Here is a 20,134-nt window from a genome sequence, read left to right as displayed (position 1 = left end):
CCCGGTGCTGGTTTCAGAAATACGGGGGACCCCTACGCTTTTTGTCCCTCGTATTTTTGGAACCAGGACCAGGTGCAGAGCCCGATGCTGGTTGATTAAATATGGGGGAACCCCTGTCATTTTCCCCCCCATATTTTTTCAACCAGGATCGGCTCAAAGAGCCCGAGGCTGGTTATGATTAGGAGGGGGGACCCCACGCAATTGTTTCCAGGATTTTAAAGACTTTAAAGAACTTTTTAAGGTACACAATGAAGCCCTGCACGGATCTCACAGATCCGGACGGGTTTCCTTGTGTTTTTTCAGGCAGTGTTTTACTCATCACTCCCGTAAAACACTGCCTGATATTACGAATCACATCGATATCGGAAAAAATTATTGTGCAAAACTCGGCAGCTTAGTGAATGACCGTATCAGGATTCAAAAAGTTGTAGTAAAATGAACCCGATAACATTCGAGTTCAAACACCCTTCAAAACGGACAAAACACGAATATTAGTAAATAAACCCCATGGCTTCTATGTGCATCTGCAGAACAAACACATGCTTAGAAGAGATCCCTATAGTGCCCATGTGATGCAGCTCCAGTCTCCCATGGGTCCTGGTGAAGCAATGTTCTGCCACTGAAGGTATGTGATTGATCCCATATTGATTCTAAAATTGTACAAACTTTAAGTTATTTTTGATAATAAACTCCCTGTATACAGTTTTCAGTGCAATTGTTATTTTAGGTGCAAGATCGTACACACACTCACACTGAGTGGAATGAATGAGGGTTATGAAAGTAAATACTCTTTTCAGTATTACCAGTGTACAAATCATTCACCCCCCACCAGTAATTCATGGTTGGGCGGTCTCCCTAACCTGTTTTATAAGTGCTCTGTGAGCTGCATGTTGTTATGGTTGTTTTTGGCGATGTGCGTTATTAAAGGGAAACCTACGATACAAAATCCCTCCGACTGTGAAATGAGGCTGTTATTCGATTCTTGAATGTGCAGAAAGAGAGACCTACTGAAATTAATTGTCAATTTAAGCAAGTGTACGGTGATGTGAGGAAGTGGTGTGCAATGTTCAATAAAAGACGAACAAAAGTGCTTGACAAATATCAACCGGGAGACTCATCACTTGTCACAGTTTTGGGTGGAAGGTTCTCAATCACCCACCCTATAGTTCGAACCTTGCTCCAAGCGACTTCCCCCTTTTCACTGAGCTCAAAGAGATCCTGGGTGGAAAACATTTGCGAAGTGATAAGTTGAAACTTGTAGTCAACAATTGGTTCAATGGACTGGAGGCAGCTAAGTACAACAAGGGGATTCTAAAGCTTGTGGACAGATGTGATAAGTGCTTAAATGAAGGAGGGGATTTTGTGGAGAAATAGACTAATGTTTTTAGTGTTTATAGAAACAGAAAAATGAACAAATACATTTTTCTTTTCTTTTTATAATGCCAATATGTCTTTACTTTCTGGATTACCCACCTACTATAAAGTACTCTAGTCAGCATTGAAACTTTGATAAAGCTATAGACTATGTTATTGCAAGAAAAGCTATTAATACTGAAGCAGAATGATATACAGCGATACAGCGATATGGTTATGAGGTATGCCTATACAGGATGTAAGAAATGCTTAATTAATAGAGATGAGCGCCTGAAATTTTTCGGGTTTTGTGTTTTGGTTTTGGGTTCGGTTCCGCGGCCGTGTTTTGGGTTCGAACGCGTTTTGGCAAAACCTCACCGAATTTTTTTTGTCGGATTCGGGTGTGTTTTGGATTCGGGTGTTTTTTTCAAAAAACACTAAAAAACAGCTTAAATCATAGAATTTGGGGGTCATTTTGATCCCAAAGTATTATTAACCTCAAAAACCATAATTTACACTCATTTTCAGTCTATTCTGAATACCTCACACCTCACAATATTATTTTTAGTCCTAAAATTTGCACCGAGGTCGCTGTGTGAGTAAGATAAGCGACCCTAGTGGCCGACACAAACACCGGGCCCATCTAGGAGTGGCACTGCAGTGTCACGCAGGATGTCCCTTCCAAAAAACCCTCCCCAAACAGCACATGACGCAAAGAAAAAAAGAGGCGCAATGAGGTAGCTGTGTGAGTAAGATTAGCGACCCTAGTGGCCGACACAAACACCGGGCCCATCTAGGAGTGGCACTGCAGTGTCACGCAGGATGGCCCTTCCAAAAAACCCTCCCCAAACAGCACATGACGCAAAGAAAACAAGAGGCGCAATGAGGTAGCTGTGTGAGTAAGATTAGCGACCCTAGTGGCCGACACAAACACCGGGCCCATCTAGGAGTGGCACTGCAGTGTCACGCAGGATGTCCCTTCCAAAAAACCCTCCCCAAACAGCACATGACGCAAAGAAAAAAAGAGGCGCAATGAGGTAGCTGTGTGAGTAAGATTAGCGACCCTAGTGGCCGACACAAACACCGGGCCCATCTAGGAGTGGCACTGCAGTGTCACGCAGGATGTCCCTTCCAAAAAACCCTCCCCAAACAGCACATGACGCAAAGAAAAAAAGAGGCGCAATGAGGTAGCTGACTGTGTGAGTAAGATTAGCGACCCTAGTGGCCGACACAAACACCGGGCCCATTTAGGAGTGGCACTGCAGTGTCACGCAGGATGTCCCTTCCAAAAAACCCTCCCCAATCAGCACATGATGCAATGAAAAAGAAAAGAAAAAAGAGGTGCAAGATGGAATTGTCCTTGGGCCCTCCCACCCACCCTTATGTTGTATAAACAAAACAGGACATGCACACTTTAACCAACCCATCATTTCAGTGACAGGGTCTGCCACACGACTGTGACTGATATGACGGGTTGGTTTGGACCCCCCCCAAAAAAGAAGCAATTAATCTCTCCTTGCACAAACTGGCTCTACAGAGGCAAGATGTCCACCTCATCATCACCCTCCGATATATCACCGTGTACATCCCCCTCCTCACAGATTATCTTCACGTCCAGTGTTGGGAAGGTCAGGCATCGCAACCGACACAATTGGACTCTCCTTGTGGATTTGGGATTTCGAAGAATGCACAGTTCTTTGCTGTGCTGCTTTTGCCAGCTTGAGTCTTTTCATTTTTGTAGCGAGAGGCTGAGTGCTTCCATCCTCATGTGAAGCTGAACCACTAGCCATGAACATAGGCCAGGGCCTCAGCCGTTCCTTGCCACTCCGTGTCGTAAATGGCATATTGGCAAGTTTACGCTTCTCCTCCGACAATTTTATTTTAGGTTTTGGAGTCCTTTTTTTTCTGATATTTGGTGTTTTGGATTTGACATGCTCTGTACTATGACATTGGGCATCGGCCTTGGCAGACGACGTTGCTGGCATTTCATCGTCTCGGCCATGACTAGTGGCAGCAGCTTCAGCACGAGGTGGAAGTGGATCTTGATCTTTCCCTAATTTTGGAACCTCAACATTTTTGTTCTCCATATTTTAATAGGCACAACTAAAAGGCACCTCAGGTAAACAATGGAGATGGATACTAGTATACAATTATGGACTGCCTGCCGAGTGCAGACACAGAGGTAGCCACAGCCGTGAACTACCGTACTGTACTGTGTCTGCTGCTAATATAGACTGGTTGATAAAGAGATGTCTATGTAACTATGTATGTATAAAGAAGAAAGAAAAAAAAACCACGGTTAGGTGGTATACAATTATGGACGGACTGCCTGCCGAGTGCAGACACAGAGGTAGCCACAGCCGTGAACTACCGTACTGTACTGTGTCTGCTGCTAATAATATAGACTGGTTGATAAAGAGATGTCGTAGTAGTATGTATGTATAAAGAAGAAAGAAAAAAAAACCACGGTTAGGTGGTATACAATTATGGACGGACTGCCTGCCGAGTGCAGACACAGAGGTAGCCACAGCCGTGAACTACCGTACTGTACTGTGTCTGCTGCTAATATAGACTGGTTGATAAAGAGATGTCTATGTAACTATGTATGTATAAAGAAGAAAGAAAAAAAAACCACGGTTAGGTGGTATACAATTATGGACGGACTGCCTGCCGAGTGCAGACACAGAGGTAGCCACAGCCGTGAACTACCGTACTGTACTGTGTCTGCTGCTAATATAGACTGGTTGATAAAGAGATGTCTATGTAACTATGTATGTATAAAGAAGAAAGAAAAAAAAACCACGGTTAGGTGGTATACAATTATGGACGGACTGCCTGCCGAGTGCAGACACAGAGGTAGCCACAGCCGTGAACTACCGTACTGTACTGTGTCTGCTGCTAATATAGACTGGTTGATAAAGAGATGTCTATGTAACTATGTATGTATAAAGAAGAAAGAAAAAAAAACCACGGTTAGGTGGTATACAATTATGGACGGACTGCCTGCCGAGTGCAGACACAGAGGTAGCCACAGCCGTGAACTACCATACTGTACTGTGTCTGCTGCTAATATAGACTGGTTGATAAAGAGATGTCGTAGTAGTATGTATGTATAAAGAAGAAAAAAAAAACCACGGTTAGGTGGTATACAATTATGGACGGACTGCCTGCCGAGTGCAGACACAGAGGTAGCCACAGCCGTGAACTACCGTACTGTGTCTGCTGCGACTGGATGATAAATGATATAAAAAATATATATATATCACTACTGCAGCCGGACAGGTATATATTATATATTATATAATGACGGACCTGCTGGACACTGTCTGTCAGCAGAATGAGTTTTATTTTTATAGAATAAAAAAAAAAACAACACACAAGTGAAGTCACACGACGAGTGTTTAACTTTTTCAGGCAATCACAATATAAGTATACTACTAACTATACTGGTGGTCAGTGTGGTCAGGTCACTGGTCAGTCACACTGGCAGTGGCACTCCTGCAGCAAAAGTGTGCACTGTTTAATTTTAATATAATATTATGTACTCCTGGCTCCTGCTATAACCTATAACTGGCACTGCAGTGCTCCCCAGTCTCCCCCACAATTATAAGCTGTGTGAGCTGAGCAGTCAGACAGATATATAATATATATAGATGATGCAGCACACTGGGCTGAGCCTGAGCAGTGCACACAGATATGGTATGTGACTGAGTCACTGTGTGTATCGCTTTTTTCAGGCAGAGAACGGATATATTAAATAAACTGCACTGTCTGGTGGTCACTCACTATATAATATTATGTACTCCTGGCTCCTGCTATAACCTATAACTGGCACTGCAGTGCTCCCCAGTCTCCCCCACAATTATAAGCTGTGTGAGCTGAGCAGTCAGACAGATATATAATATATATAGATGATGCAGCACACTGGGCTGAGCCTGAGCAGTGCACACAGATATGGTATGTGACTGAGTCACTGTGTGTATCGCTTTTTTCAGGCAGAGAACGGATATATTAAATAAACTGCACTGTCTGGTGGTCACTCACTATATAATATTATGTACTCCTGGCTCCTGCTATAACCTATAACTGGCACTGCAGTGCTCCCCAGTCTCCCCCACAATTATAAGCTGTGTGAGCTGAGCAGTCAGACAGATATATAATATATATAGATGATGCAGCACACTGGGCTGAGCCTGAGCAGTGCACACAGATATGGTATGTGACTGAGTCACTGTGTGTATCGCTTTTTTCAGGCAGAGAACGGATATATTAAATAAACTGCACTGTCTGGTGGTCACTCACTAGTAAACTCTCTGCACTCTCTACACTTCTACAGTACTCCTCCTAGTCCTAAGCTCCAGTAAATCTCTCTCTCTTATAATCTAAATGGAGAGGACGCCAGCCACGTCCTCTCCCTATCAATCTCAATGCACGTGTGAAAATGGCGGCGACGCGCGGCTCCTTATATAGAATCCGAGTCTCGCGAGAATCCGACAGCGTCATGATGACGTTCGGGCGCGCTCGGGTTAACCGAGCAAGGCGGGAGGATCCGAGTCTGCTCGGACCCGTGAAAAAAACCATGAAGTTCGGGCGGGTTCGGATTCAGAGAAACCGAACCCGCTCATCTCTATTAATTAAGAGTAGAAAAATATCAGTGGGTTCTCTCTCAATCTACTCTGGTCTTATAGCAACATTTTGAAGGGTCTCCATTATCTCTCTACCTCCCAACAACACTCCAATGTACTAAGTTTTGGAGAGAGATAAAGTAGACAGATATAAAGTACCGGACAGTCAGCTCCTAACTGCCATGTTACAGGCTGTTTGAAAAATTACAGTTAGTATCTGGTTGGTTGCAGGGGCGTTTCTATAGAGGAGGGGACCCATGTGCACCTCTGGGTGGGTCCCCTCCTCTGTACAGCACTGTAGACTCCGACATTGTGCCAGAGTCTACTGCGCATGCGCAGGTCTCCAGAAACATGGCTCCTGCCATGATCTGGAGACAAATTTGGCTACTGCGCTTGCTCTGCGGTCATTTTGGCGCCGATTTCCCCCACGATTGCTGCACCCGCCACTGGACTCCGGTAAGGTAAGTATTTAAATGTGTGCAGTGAGTGCGGTGTGGGCCCCCCCTGGTCCCAGGGGCCCAGGGGCTCATGTGCACCGCACACATTGCACCCATTATGGAAACGCCAATTGTTGGTTGGTACTTTATCGCTGTCCTTTTTATCTCTCTCCAGGGCTTTGTACATAGGGGAAGATATACTAAGCCAATCAGGAGCTGATTGGCTGGTACTTTATCTCCATCTACTGTATCTCTCTTCAAGGCTTAGTACATAGACCTCTAAGTCACATGACTAATGATACTTTTACATAATGTCAATACATCATCAAATTAGATGCAAGGGGCTCTACGTGAACAGAGCCATAATAACATTGCCCTTTGCAAAAGTCTTGCCCAAGATGAAACGCATCAGGTACTGTAGTTCTGTCCACTGTGATCTGGGAGTACCAGATGCTACGTATTCAGGTCCTGCCTTACCGCAAGAGGAGGAACCATCTACCTATCAATTTACCTGGCTTTCAGAATCATTGTGGGGAAGATGTACTAAGCCCTGGAGAGTGATAAAGTAGAAAGAGATAAATACCAGCAAATCACCTCCTAACTTCCATGTTACAGGCTGTGTTTGACATTAGGTGCTGGTTGGCTGGTAGTTTATATCTCTCCACCTTATTACTCTCCAAGGCTTAGTACATGTTCCCCTGTGTGAGAGATGCATTGTTATCATGTTTTTATATTGATGGTTTTCTACATATCATTTAAAAAAAGGAAGTACTCTTGGAAACACTTTTACACAATGAGATATATTTCTGTTGAGGTTATCTGTAGAACTTGTGAGTGACTTATAACATATAGTGAAAGGACAACATCAGGGGCATAACTCTCAGAGACAATGAAGATGCCTGCCTTCGGGCTCCAAGCCCTGAAGGGGCACTTGCATGTACAGCAGCACCTGTGTGGATCACAGCGGGATCCAAGCGTGAATGCTGCTCTTCCAATGGAGCTCTGTGCCGCACGCGCTGCAGCAGAGTCAAGGGGAGATGTACTAAGCAGTGAAAAGAGTGGAGAAGTGAGCCAGTGGAGAAGTTGCCCATGGCAACCAATTAGCATTAAAGTAACATTTACAATTTACATACTATAAAATTATACAGAGCATCTGATTAGTTGCCATGGGCAACTTCTCCATTGGCTCACTTCTCCACTCTTTTCACTGCTTAGTGCATCCACCCCAATTATTTATTATTTATTTATTACCAGTTGTTTATATAGTGCACACATATTCTGCAGCGCTTTACAAAGAATATTTGGCCATTCACATCAGTCCCTGCCGCAGTGGAGCATACAATCTATGGGGGTAATTCCAAGTTGATCGCAGCAGGATTTTTTATAGCAATTGGGCAAAACCATGTGCACTGCAGGGGAGGCAGATATAACATGTGCAGAGAGAGTTAGATTTGGGTGGGGTGTGTTCAATCTGCAATCTAAATTGCAGTGTAAAAATAAAGCAGCCAGTATTTACTCTGCACAGAAACAAAATATGCCACCCAAATCTAACTCTTACTGCACATTATATCTGCCTCCCCTGCAGTGCACATGGTTTTGCCCAATTGCCATCAAAAATCCTGCTGCGATCAACTTGGAATTACCCCCTATATTCCTTACCACATGTGCACTCACACACATTTAAGTTAGGTTTAATTTTTGTTGGAATCCAATTAACCTACCAGTGTATTTTTGGATTTGGGAGGAAACCGGCATACCCGGAGGAAACCCACGCAAGTACGGGGAGAATATACAAACTCCACACAGTTAGGGCTAAGATGGGAATCTAATCCATGACCTCAATGCTGTGAGGCAGTAATGCTAATCATTACACCGTCCGTGCTGCCCTAATTAATCAGTTCTGTCCCAGGAGCCCTGCTAACACCTGCAATAGGGGACAGGATGGCTCCATCCTGGTACCCTCAGCTTGTGCTTCAGCAAGCGAAGGTGCACCCACTGCTGCTGCTGGGCTGTGAGATGGGACTTACCAGTGAACGCTGAATCTGCATGCTGCAGACTGGCCCTTGGCAAACAGCATAGCCCTTCCAATTCACTGCGGGATCCTGTAGACTGGCTAAGAGTGTTATCTATATAATTCTGCAAGTCGTGTGTGTTTTAGAGATGAGCAGGTTCGGTTCGTTGAGATCCAAACCCCCCCGAACTTCACCTATTTTACACGGGTCCGAGGCAGCCTCGGATCTTCCCGCCGTGCTCGGTAAACCCGAACGAGGCCGAACGTCATCATCCCGCTGTCGGATTTTCGCGAGATTCGTATTCCATATAAAGAGCCGCGCGTCGCCGCCATTTTCACTCGTGCATTGGAGATTGAACGGAGAGGAAGTGGCTACGTTCTCTCCCTGAAAAGCTCCGTATCTGTGCTCAGTGTGCTGCAAATATCTGTGCTCAGTGTGCTGCAAATATCTGTGCTCAGTGTGCTACAAATATCTACGTTCTCTGCCTGAAGAGCTCCATATCTGTGCTCAGTGTTCTGCAAATATCTACGTTCTCTGCCTGAAAAGCTCCATATCTGTGCTCAGTGTGCTGCAAATATCTGTGCTCAGTTTGCTGCATTGTGGGGACCACCAGTATATAATTATAGTAGTACAGTACAGTAGGACATTGCTGTATCTTGCAGTTCTGTGTCAGACTCAGTTCTAGACAGTATCCTGATCATCATTGCTCAATATCTGCTGCATTGTTGTGTGACCAGTATATACTATATATATATATATATATATATATATATAGTAGTACAGTGCAGCATTTTTGTGACCACCAGTATAGTAGTACAGTACAGTAGTCCATTGCTGTATCTTGCAGCTCCGTGTCACTTCAAGTATCCATATCTGTGCTGCATTGTTGTGAGCAGTATATATAGTAGTACAGTGCAGCATTTTGGTGACCAACAGTATATAGTTGTACAGTATAGTAGGCCATTGCTGTATCTTGCAGCTCCGTGTCACTTCAAGTATCCATATCTGTGCTGCATTGTTGTGAGCAGTATATATAGTAGTACAGTGCAGCAGTTTGGTGACCAACAGTATATAGTTGTTGTACAGTACAGTAGGCCATTGCTATATCTTGCAGCTCCGTGTCACTGCAAGTATCCATATCTGTGTTGCATTGTTGTGAGCAGTATATATAGTAGTACAGTGCAGCATTTTGGTGACCAACAGTTTGTAGTTGTACAGTACAGTAGGCCATTGCTATTGATATAATAATATTACTGGCATATAATTCAACACATTTAAAAATGGACAACAAAAATGTGGAGGGTGAAATAGGGAAAGATCAAGATCCACTTCCACCTAGTGCTGAAGCTGCTGCCACTAGTCATGGCAGAGACGATTCAATGCCATCAACGTCGTCTGCCAAGGCCGATGCCCAATGTCCTGGTAGAGAGCATGTAAAATCCAAAAAACAAAAGTTCAGTAAAATGACCCAAAAATCTGAATTAAAAGCATCTGAGGAGAAGCGTAAACTTGCCAATATGCCATTTATGACACGGAGTGGCAAGGAAAGGCTGAGGCCCTCGCCTATGTTCATGGCTAGTGGTTCAGCTTCACATGAGGATGGAAGCACTCATCCTCCCGCTAGAAAACTGAAAAGAGTTAAGATGGCAAAAGCACAGCAAAGAACTGTGCGTTCTTCTAAATCACAAATCCTCAAGGAGAGTCTAATTGTGACAGCGGTTGCGATGCCTGACCTTCCCAACACTGGACGGGAAGAGGTGGCTCCTTCCACCAATAGCACGCCCCCTGCAAGTGCTGGAAGGAGCACCCACAGTCCAGTTCCTGATAGTCAAATTAAAGATGTCACTGTTGAAGTACACCAGGATGAGGATATGGGTGTTGCTGGCGCTGAGGAGGAAATTGACAAGGAGGATTTTGATGTAGAGGTGGTTTGTTTAAGTCAGGCACCAGGGGAAACACCTGTTGTCCGTGGGATAATTATGGCCATTGACATGCCTGGTCAAAAAAAAAAAAAAAAATCACCTCTTCAGTGTGGAATTATTTCAACAGAAATGCGGACAACAGGTGTCAAGCCGTGTGTTGCCTTTGTCAAGCTGTGATAAGTAGAGGTAAGTATGTTAACCACCTAGGAACATCATCCCTTATACGTCACCTGGAGCGCATTCATCAGAAGTCATTGACAAGTTCAAAAAGTTTGGGTGACAGCGGAAGCAGTCCACTGACAATTAAATCCCTTCTTCCTCTTGTACCCAAGCTCCTGCAAACCACACCACCAACTCCCTCAGTGTCAATATCCTCCTTAGACAGGAACGCCAATAGTCCTACAGGCCATGTCACTGGCAAGTCTGACGAGTCCTCTCCTGACTGGGATCCTCCGATGGATCCTTGAGTGGAACGCCTACTGCTGCTGGCGCTGCTGTTGTTGCTGCTGGGAGTCGATCGTCATCCCAGAGGGGAAGTCGGAAGACCACTTGTACTACTTCCAGTAAGCAATTGACTGTCCAACAGTCCTTTGCGAGGAAGATGAAATATCACAGCAGTCATCCTGTTGCAAAGCGGATAAATCAGGCCTTGGCAGCTGTGTTGGTGTTAGACGTGTGACCGGTAAGCACCGTTAATTCACAGGGACTTAGAGAATTTCTTGAGGTAGTGTGTTTCCGGTACCAAATCCCATCTAGGTTCCACTTCTATAGGCAGGCGATACCGAGAAAGTACACAGGCGTCAGAAAAAGAGTCACCAGTGTCCTAAAAAATGCAGTTGTACCCAATGTCCACTTAACCACGGACATGTGGACAAGTGGAGCAGGGCAGACTCAGGACTATATGACTGTGACAGCCCACTGGGTAGATGTATTGCCTCCCGCAGCAACAACAGTAGCAGCGGCACCAGTAGCAGCATCTCGCAAATGCCAACTCGTTTCTAGGCAGGCTACGCTTTGTATCACCGCTTTCCATAAGAGGCACACAGCTGAAAACCTCTTACCGAAACTGAGGAACATAATCGCAGATTGGCTTACCCCAATTGGACTCTCCTGGGGATTTGTGACATCGGACAATGCCACCAATATTGTGCGTGCATTACATGTGGGCAAATTCCAGCACGTCCCATGTTTTGCACATACAATTAATTTGGTGGTGCAGAATTTTTTTTAAAAATGACAGGGGCGTGCAAGAGATGCTGTCGGTGACCCAAAGGATTGCGGGCCACTTTCGGCATTCAGCCACAGCGTGCCGAAGACTGGAGCACCAGCAAACACTCCTGAACCTGCCCCTCCATCAGCTGAAGTAAGAGGTGATAACGAGGTGGAATTCAACCCTCTATATGTTTCAGAGGATGGAGGAGCAGCAAAAGGCCATTCAAGCCTACACATCTGCTTACGATATAGGCAAAGGAGGGGGAATGCACCTGACTCAAGCGCAGTGGAGAATGATTTCAACATTGTGCAAGGTTCTGCAACCCTTTGAACTTGCCACACGTGAAGTCAGTTCAGACACTGCCAGCCTGAGTCAGGTCATTCCCTCATCAGGCTTTTGCAGAAGCAGCTGGAGAGATTGAAGGAGGAGCTAAAACGGAGCGATTCCGCTAGGCATGTGGGATTTGTGGATGGAGCCCTTAATTTGCTTAACGAGGATTCACGGGTGGTCAAGCTGTTGAAATCAGAGCACTACATTTTGGCCATCGTGCTCGATCCTAGGTTTAAAGCCTATGTTGTGTCTCTCTTTCCAGCAGAGACAAGTCTGCAGAGGTTCAAAGACCTGCTGGTGAGAAAATTGTCAAGTCAAGCGGAACGTGACCCGTCAACAGCTCCTCCTTCACATTCTCCCGCAACTGGGGCTGCCAGGAAAAGGATAAGAATTCCGAGCCCACCCGCTGGCAGTGATGTAGGGCAGTCAAGAGCGAGTGCTGACATCTGGTCCGGACTGACGGACCTGCCAACGATTACTGACATGTAGTGTACTGTTACTGCATATGATTCTGTCACCATTGAAAGCATGGTGGAGGATTATATGAGTGACCGCATCCAAGTAGGCATGTCAGACAGTCCGTACGTATACTGGCAGGAAAAAGAGGCAATTTGGATGCCCTTGCACAAACTGGCTTTATTTTACCTAAGTTGCCCCCCCACAAGTGTGTACTCCGAAAGAGTGTTTAGTGCAGCCGGTCACCTTGTCAGCAATCGGCGTAGGAGGTTACTTCCAGAAAATGTGGATAAAATGATGTTCATCAAAATGAATTATAATCAATTCCTCCATGGAGACATTCACCAGCAATTGCCTTCAGAAAGTACACAGGGACCTGAGAAGGTGGATTCCAGTGGGGACGAATTAATACTCTGTGAGGAGGATGTACACAGGGAAAGGAGTGAGGAATTGGACGATGAGGAGGAGGTGGACATCTTGCCTCTGTAGAGCCAGTTTGTGCAAGGAGAGATTGATTGCTTCTTTTTTGGTGGGGGCCCAAACCAACCAGTCATTTCAGCCATAGTCGTGTGGCAGACCCTGTGGCTGAAATGATGGGTTTGTTAAAGTGTGCATGTCCTGTTTATACAACATAAGGGTGGGTGGGAGCTCCCAAGGACAATTCCATCTTGCACCTCTTTTTTTTTTTTATCTTTGCATCATGTGATGTTTGGGTCAATTTTGCCATCCTGTCTGACACTGCAGTGCCACTCCTAGATGTGCCAGGTGTTTGTGCCGGCCACTTGGGTCGCTTAGCTTAGTCATCCAGCGACCTCGGTGCAAATTTTAGGACTAAAAATAATATTGTGAGGTGTGAGGTTTTCAGAATAGACTGGAAATGAGTGGAAATTATGGTTATTGAGGTTAATAATACTATAGGATCTAAATTACCCCCAAATTCTATGATTTAAGCTGTTTTTGAGGGGGTTTTGAAAAAAAAAAACACCCAAATCGAAAACACACACGAATCCGACAAAAATTTTTTAAGGGAGGTTTTGCCAAAATGCGTCCGAATCCAAAACATGGCCGCGGAACCGAATCCAAAACCAAAACACAAAACCTGAAAACTTTCCGGTGCACATCTCTAATATATATATAGATATATATATATATAGATATATATATATAGATATAGATATACACACATACCCACATATGGTATTTGTTTCCCTGTTTTAAAGGGGAGTGGCACGGGTGACGGGGATGAATTTTTTGCCCCTGGACAATGTCCAATTGAGATAAGCATATACATTTCTATTTTCTGGTGCAGTCCTTTATACCACATTACCTAATGTTGAGCACTAAGGTGTTTGTTTGAACAAAATTACACTAGAGGCACTAGAGGCACTTTTTATTGGTCACTTTCGACAGGTGGTGTCACACATAGGTGTGTTACCCATATGTGAACTTACTTATCATTCATATTGAATTGTGTATGCATGCGCACAGTCATAAGAAACGAAAGCTGCGATCGCACCCGCAACTATATGTGCTGTGTTACAAATGACCACTGGCCGCGATTCATATGTCCATGTGTACACATCTCAGCAGAGATTACAGTGGCTACATCTGTATTTACATATGTGTACTCATACATTTAGCCTCATTACACCATGCAGTGCGAGATGTTTCACGTGAGTGAGTCGCCAGTTCCTGTGCAACTCTGCTAACGTCGGGCATCTTTTTCGCTAATAATGCATCTTAGTCATAATGCAATGATAAGACTAGGATGCAAAAGGAAACTGTGCTAATTAATATGATATATGACACTTGTATGTTGTGTGTGACTGAGTCTGTATAGATAGATATTTTTATTGTCATTGTTAAAAAGAACAACAAAATTAAAATCTGGAAATTTCACATAAAAGTTACAAATCACCAGTCAAATGGAGCAGCACAGAACATGTAGTTTAAAAAAGCTGCTCCTGCTACTTTGTAGCACTTCATGTACAGATTCAGAGACTCAGTCGCTCACAGATATTCAGTACAAGTGTCATATCAAATCAATTGCCTTGTGTATCCTAGTCATACTGCGTTGCAACTAAGATGCATTTTTGGGGAAAAAAACACGAAAAAACGACTGATAGGGACTGTTTGCAGTGAGTGCAGCAAAGATGCACAGAATTTGTATAAATATGAAGAGTTTTCATCGCTGAAACACAATACTGCTTTAGAAGTTGACATCAGCTAAGGCATGTCTTTCTAACAAGTCATTTGACAGAGCAGCAAAGCCTCACAACAATGGGAGTGTCATTGTGTTACTCATTTCATACCCCTTTCACACCGCACAATTAATTGGGTGTATTGCCGGGTCGACGCAGGTCGATGTGCTGTGTGAAAGGGTTACATCCCGAATTCCCGGGTCACCTGACCTGATATTTCAACCCGTGAATAAAGCAGGGTTATTCCTGGACTATTACTGGGTCACGTGCAGTGTGAACGAGTTGCCGAGTTAATGCAACCCGGGACCCGTTCACAGTATAGGTATAGGTGGTGTTAGAGGCACAGGCGGCGCTTGGAGATGATCTGATCCCCAGGCGCTGCCTCCACACATGTCACTGCTGACATCACCAACCTGCCCATTTGCCGGGTTGGTGCCGTCAGTCTGAAAGGAGTCTCAACCGGGTCGTACGGTCAGAGTCGGACTGGCCCACAGGGGAACAGGGGAAACCACCAGTAGGCCCAACTGCCTGTAGGCCCTCCTCCTCCTCTAGGAATCAGGTTCCAGTCTCTATCCTAGTGCACATGAATTATGCAAATGTTACATTATACTTCATAAGAACATGGTTTATTATATATTTACCAAGGGACACAGAACATGTACTCTGTAATGGTTAGCCAAACCTCTGTGGTGGCTGGCCACACCCTTAAGCATGGGCCCCTACAACAGCATCCCCCCGGTGGGCCCTTCATTCCCCAGTCAAGACACTGCGTACGGTTAAAGCGATGTGAAAGCGGTAATAGGCCTGTAATCAGTACTCACATTTGGAAATGACTTTAAAAAAAGCTCAAATGGAGTTAAAATGTATCAAAGTTGTTTTTACATGTCGAACATATATATGTGACTTTGTTTTCGAAGGTAATCTCCACATAAATATGTAAAATTCACACTGCTTTTGTATATGGCAGAAAAATACATTTTTAATCATGCGTTGTTTGAAATGCTTATATGATCTCTTACGTCTGGAATATACTGTACAGCAGTGACAAGTCACTACACAGGTCCTAAAGCTCACCTCTCTCTACCCATAACTACTGTATATACAGTAATGGGATGACATGAGTTGTTTTCGTGAGTTTAACACTGAACGGTATACAAAAAGGAAGTTAAAAAAGACAAAGAAATACAGAATATTCCAAATGTGTTCAATTCACTGTTCCAACTTACTACAATTTTACAACTACTGTACAAACGAAAATGTTCTTGTCCTGATAAAATGTTTACAGTAGATACAGTACTGGTACAGTATAGAGGATTTAAATATTTATTATTATTAATATGCTTACAGTACATTGTGCATCTGTTCTTCTGTCCCCTCTCCCTCCCTACAATGTTGTACAGTATTAGAATGAAACCTATAAGTTATAGAAACTAAAAAATACTTATACGTTTGAAAGATACACTGTAACAATAAACTGTATTTTGTATATTCCTCCCTGTCCACATAGATAAACATTTCTGTGACAATCGCCAGGATGAGTCTTTATAAAACTGGACTCCCAGAAGACCTATCCATACAGTGTCTTTTATTCTATTATTATTATTATTATTATTATTATTATTATCTGTTAGTAGTAGTAGTAGTAAGGGTAATATAGTCCTGTCAAAAGATCTGCCTTATAGTCCAGTCATGAATTACACTAGTAGTGATTTCCTTTAGCTACTTGGTGTTTATCACCACCTTTCATGGGTTAAAACAACTGACAAAACATAAGCTTTTCACAGTTTGCTGCTTGTAAATGAATATATTCGTTTTTGAACTAATCTTGGATGAAAGAAAGCCACAGATGTACACTGTGTTACTTACCATGAAATGGGAACAGGGAGAAGCTTGCGTGATTCAAATCAGTCCAATGTGTCAGAGCTCTGGTGGAGATATGAGAGAAATGTGTTTGGGTTTGGCTAGCCCTCATGCATAGAGCCCTTGGCAGACAGGTGTGTTAACCTGTTGTAACATGCAAATAACTTGTTATATGACACCGCCTCAAATGCAGTACATAACCTGTTTAAACTAAAAGCCCTTCCCTTTTGCAGAAAGGTATAATACAAAGGCCAGGCAATCCTGAAGGTTTCATTAAGCACAGTACGCTCACTGATGTAATAATGGGGGCGGGAATTGTTATAATGACAGTTCCAGCCTGTGCTTTTTACCAACACTAACATATGACTAGTATGTTAGTCAAAGGACTCTGAAATAGTTTCTCATACAGTATATTCTTAGCCCCTTTAATTGTGTGAGTAAAATGACACAGAAAAGTAATGTTTGTACTCTTACAGGAACATTTATATTGTAACACGGTATGAAAAAATACTTCTTTTATTTTGTTGTTTGTCAGCGCTTGTATATACTGGGAGAGGGGGGGTGATCAATGCAGTGTGAGCAAACCTAACCCTACCTTCCCCGAAGCCTGACTCTAACCTCCCCTGCGGTGCCTAACCCTTACCCTCCGTCCCCGCAGCCTAACACTAACCCTCCCCCCACAGCCTAACCCCCTGGGTGGTGCCTAACCCCCTCCTTCCCGTCCCTAAACCTAACCCCCCGACTGGTCCAATGGTCGGTATGCTGGCTGGCAGGATTCCGGCATCGGTCTCGTGCCCATTTCGGAGTTCCGGCATCAGGATTCCAGCATGTGCCGGGATTTCGGCATCAAGATTTTGGCTGTTGGGATCCTGACAGCCGGCATATTCACTGCTTCCTGATTCAACATTGTACAATTATGTTAAATCAATAAAATGTATGCTGAATCAGTCACCAATTAATAATAATAATAATAATAATAATAATAATAGTAATAATAATAATTTTATTTATTTTATTTCTTCAACGTGACTTAAGGCACTTTACAAATATCAAAAACAATGAAACCTAATACACAAGATTTAAGTAATACAAGAATAGACAAGTCACACAGACATAAAAGAAAACAGCACAAAATAAGCGTAATGCAGGGTTGGTGTATGCATTTTGGGTAATAGCCTCCACAGGTTGTATGTCACAATCTCACAGGTACCAGGTGAGGCAGCCATCTTGGGCGCACTGCATAGGATTACCCTGGGTGGAATAGGTTACCCCTAGAAGAAATGACACAAAGTGGGGTGATTGCAGCATCCTAATGATCAGAGTAGGGTCCCTATAAAACAGTCAGGTTCATGTATTTTTCATACCATACATGAGTGTACCAGATGAGGCAGCCATCTTGCGCACACTACGAAGTTTACACATTGGGAAATGAGCCATAGAGGCACCCTAGGCATGTATGGGAAAACTGACACTTTTGTAGTAGTATGATATACCCTGCATTGAAAGATTCATGTGAAGTACATCCTGCCTGCGGACAAACCATCCAAGGCAAGCATCTGGGGTGCACTGCATAGGTTGCCGCTGACAGGATGTGCAATCAGTGGAGGTACACATTACAGGAATAGCACACCGTGGGATGGAATTATGCTGTGTGAAAAATATATGTATTACTTAATTATCTTTCCATTTCATTATACCATAAAATAGGACTGTATTCTTCAGTTTGTTTTGACATATTTCTGGCCAGAATCTGTCACAAGAATGTAAGTGTCATAGGCGACAGTAATAAAAAATAGTAAATATACATTAATCATTGATATCATGTGAAATATATTTGACTCTGTACATTTAAATAAAACAATGCCGAAGAATAGTTTGTGGTCCATCTACGACCTCAGTATCTACCTTTTCTACGGTTCTCAAATGTTCAAAACTCCTCATGAGCTGCCCTTTTCATTTCCCCACCAGATGCTTCCACACCTTCCTGAGTTTTTATCATTACCCAATATACAACAATTGGACATTTGCTTTTCATTTGTTGGAATCAGATAAAAGCAATATTGGCAGTAATTTCACAATAATGGATGCTTTAAATTATTCAGCACTAACGACCTTTAAAGATTTAATGACCAATTTATTTCACATGACAGATTTTGAATAAAAATGATGCATTCTCCTATTATAGTTTCAGTAAGTACTGTGAATGCCCTTGAAATAGGAACATCATTAAATGGTGCTTCCTGCATCTACGTTGTATCGAACATGAAAGAGAAGACACCTATGCATTTTGCTAATTAAAGCACTGGCCGCATGTTGCAGTAGAATATAATAGGTATGTCCCTGTTATGAGTTTTTTATTGATCATGTCTGTGTTTTATGTACCTGAAGGTGGGCATACATTATGCACGCCACTTACCATCCCGATCCTCAGATTATCGACATATTTGTTGCAATATCATTACTTCACTTTATTAATATATTACACACCTCCAATGAGGACATTTTAAATGATTTTATTTGCTTTTGTAATAGAAATGCACTGTGTTGTAGACCTGCTATAACCACTGAAATCAAGTTGGTGGCTAACACTCTGGGCAGGATCTAATGAAGTCCAAGTTCAGTGGCTGTGTGGGATGCCAGCCGAACTCGGACATTTTTTTTTAAAGAGCAATCATTTACAAGGCTAAACTATGCCTTGTAAACGATTGTCCCTTTAAAAAAAGTCAGAGTTTGGCCGGCATCACGCACGATCGACAAACTTGGACTTCATTACATCCCGTCTATTATCTATACCTACCAATTTTTGTTGTGTCACTGCTGCTTTGGGTAATATCACTGTTGATGCAGAAATATTTATAAACCTTATCCATGTCCTGCACTGATTTGTGCTGTAAGTCACTGTTCTTCTATTGTTCATGGTATAAATAATAGAGATGTGCACTTGAAATTTTTCGGGTTTTGTGTTTTGGTTTTGGGTTCGGTTCCGCGGCCGTGTTTTGGGTTCGACCGCGTTTTGGCAAAACCTCACCGAATTTTTTTTGTCGGATTCGGGTGTGTTTTGGATTCGGGTGTTTTTTTCAAAAAACACTAAAAAACAGCTTAAATCATAGAATTTGGGGGTCATTTTGATCCCAAAGTATTATTAACCTCAAAAACCATAATTTCCACTCATTTTCAGTCTATTCTGAATACCTCACACCTCACAATATTATTTTTAGTCCTAAAATTTGCACCGAGGTCACTGGATGACTAAGCTAAGCGACCCTAGTGGCCAACACAAACACCGGGCCCATCTAGGAGTGGCACTGCAGTGTCACGCAGGATGGCCCTTCCAAAAAACACTCCCCAAACAGCACATGACGCAAAGAAAAAAAGAGGCGCAATGAGGTAGCTGTGTGAGTAAGCTAAGCGACCCTAGTGGCCGACACAAACACCTGGCCCATCTAGGAGTGGCACTGCAGTGTCACGCAGGATGGCCCTTCCAAAAAACACTCCCCAAACAGCACATGACGCAAAGAAAAAAAGAGGCGCAATGAGGTAGCTGTGTGAGTAAGATAAGCGACCCTAGTGGCCGACACAAACACCGGGCCCATCTAGGAGTGGCACTGCAGTGTCACGCAGGATGGCCCTTCCAAAAAACACTCCCCAAACAGCACATGACGCAAAGAAAAAAAGAGGCGCAATGAGGTAGCTGTGTGAGTAAGATAAGCGACCCTAGTGGCCGA

General features: G+C 43.4%; 1 protein-coding gene across 1 annotated transcript in view; it reads right to left on the bottom strand.

Annotated features, from left to right (window-relative positions):
* The window catches only part of FAM83B (family with sequence similarity 83 member B), a 107,259-nt gene extending 90,788 nt beyond the window's left edge, over positions 1–16,471 (bottom strand). The window contains exon 1 of the mRNA XM_063919653.1: positions 16,416–16,471. The gene's annotated coding sequence lies outside the window, so the exon portion shown is untranslated. The remainder of the gene's footprint in view (positions 1–16,415) is intronic.
* Positions 16,472–20,134: the final 3,663 nt, after the last annotated feature.

This window comes from Pseudophryne corroboree, chromosome 4 (genome assembly GCF_028390025.1).
Source record: "Pseudophryne corroboree isolate aPseCor3 chromosome 4, aPseCor3.hap2, whole genome shotgun sequence".
NCBI classification, from domain to species: domain Eukaryota; kingdom Metazoa; phylum Chordata; class Amphibia; order Anura; family Myobatrachidae; genus Pseudophryne; species Pseudophryne corroboree.
This window is presented reverse-complemented; position numbering and strand designations above follow the sequence as displayed.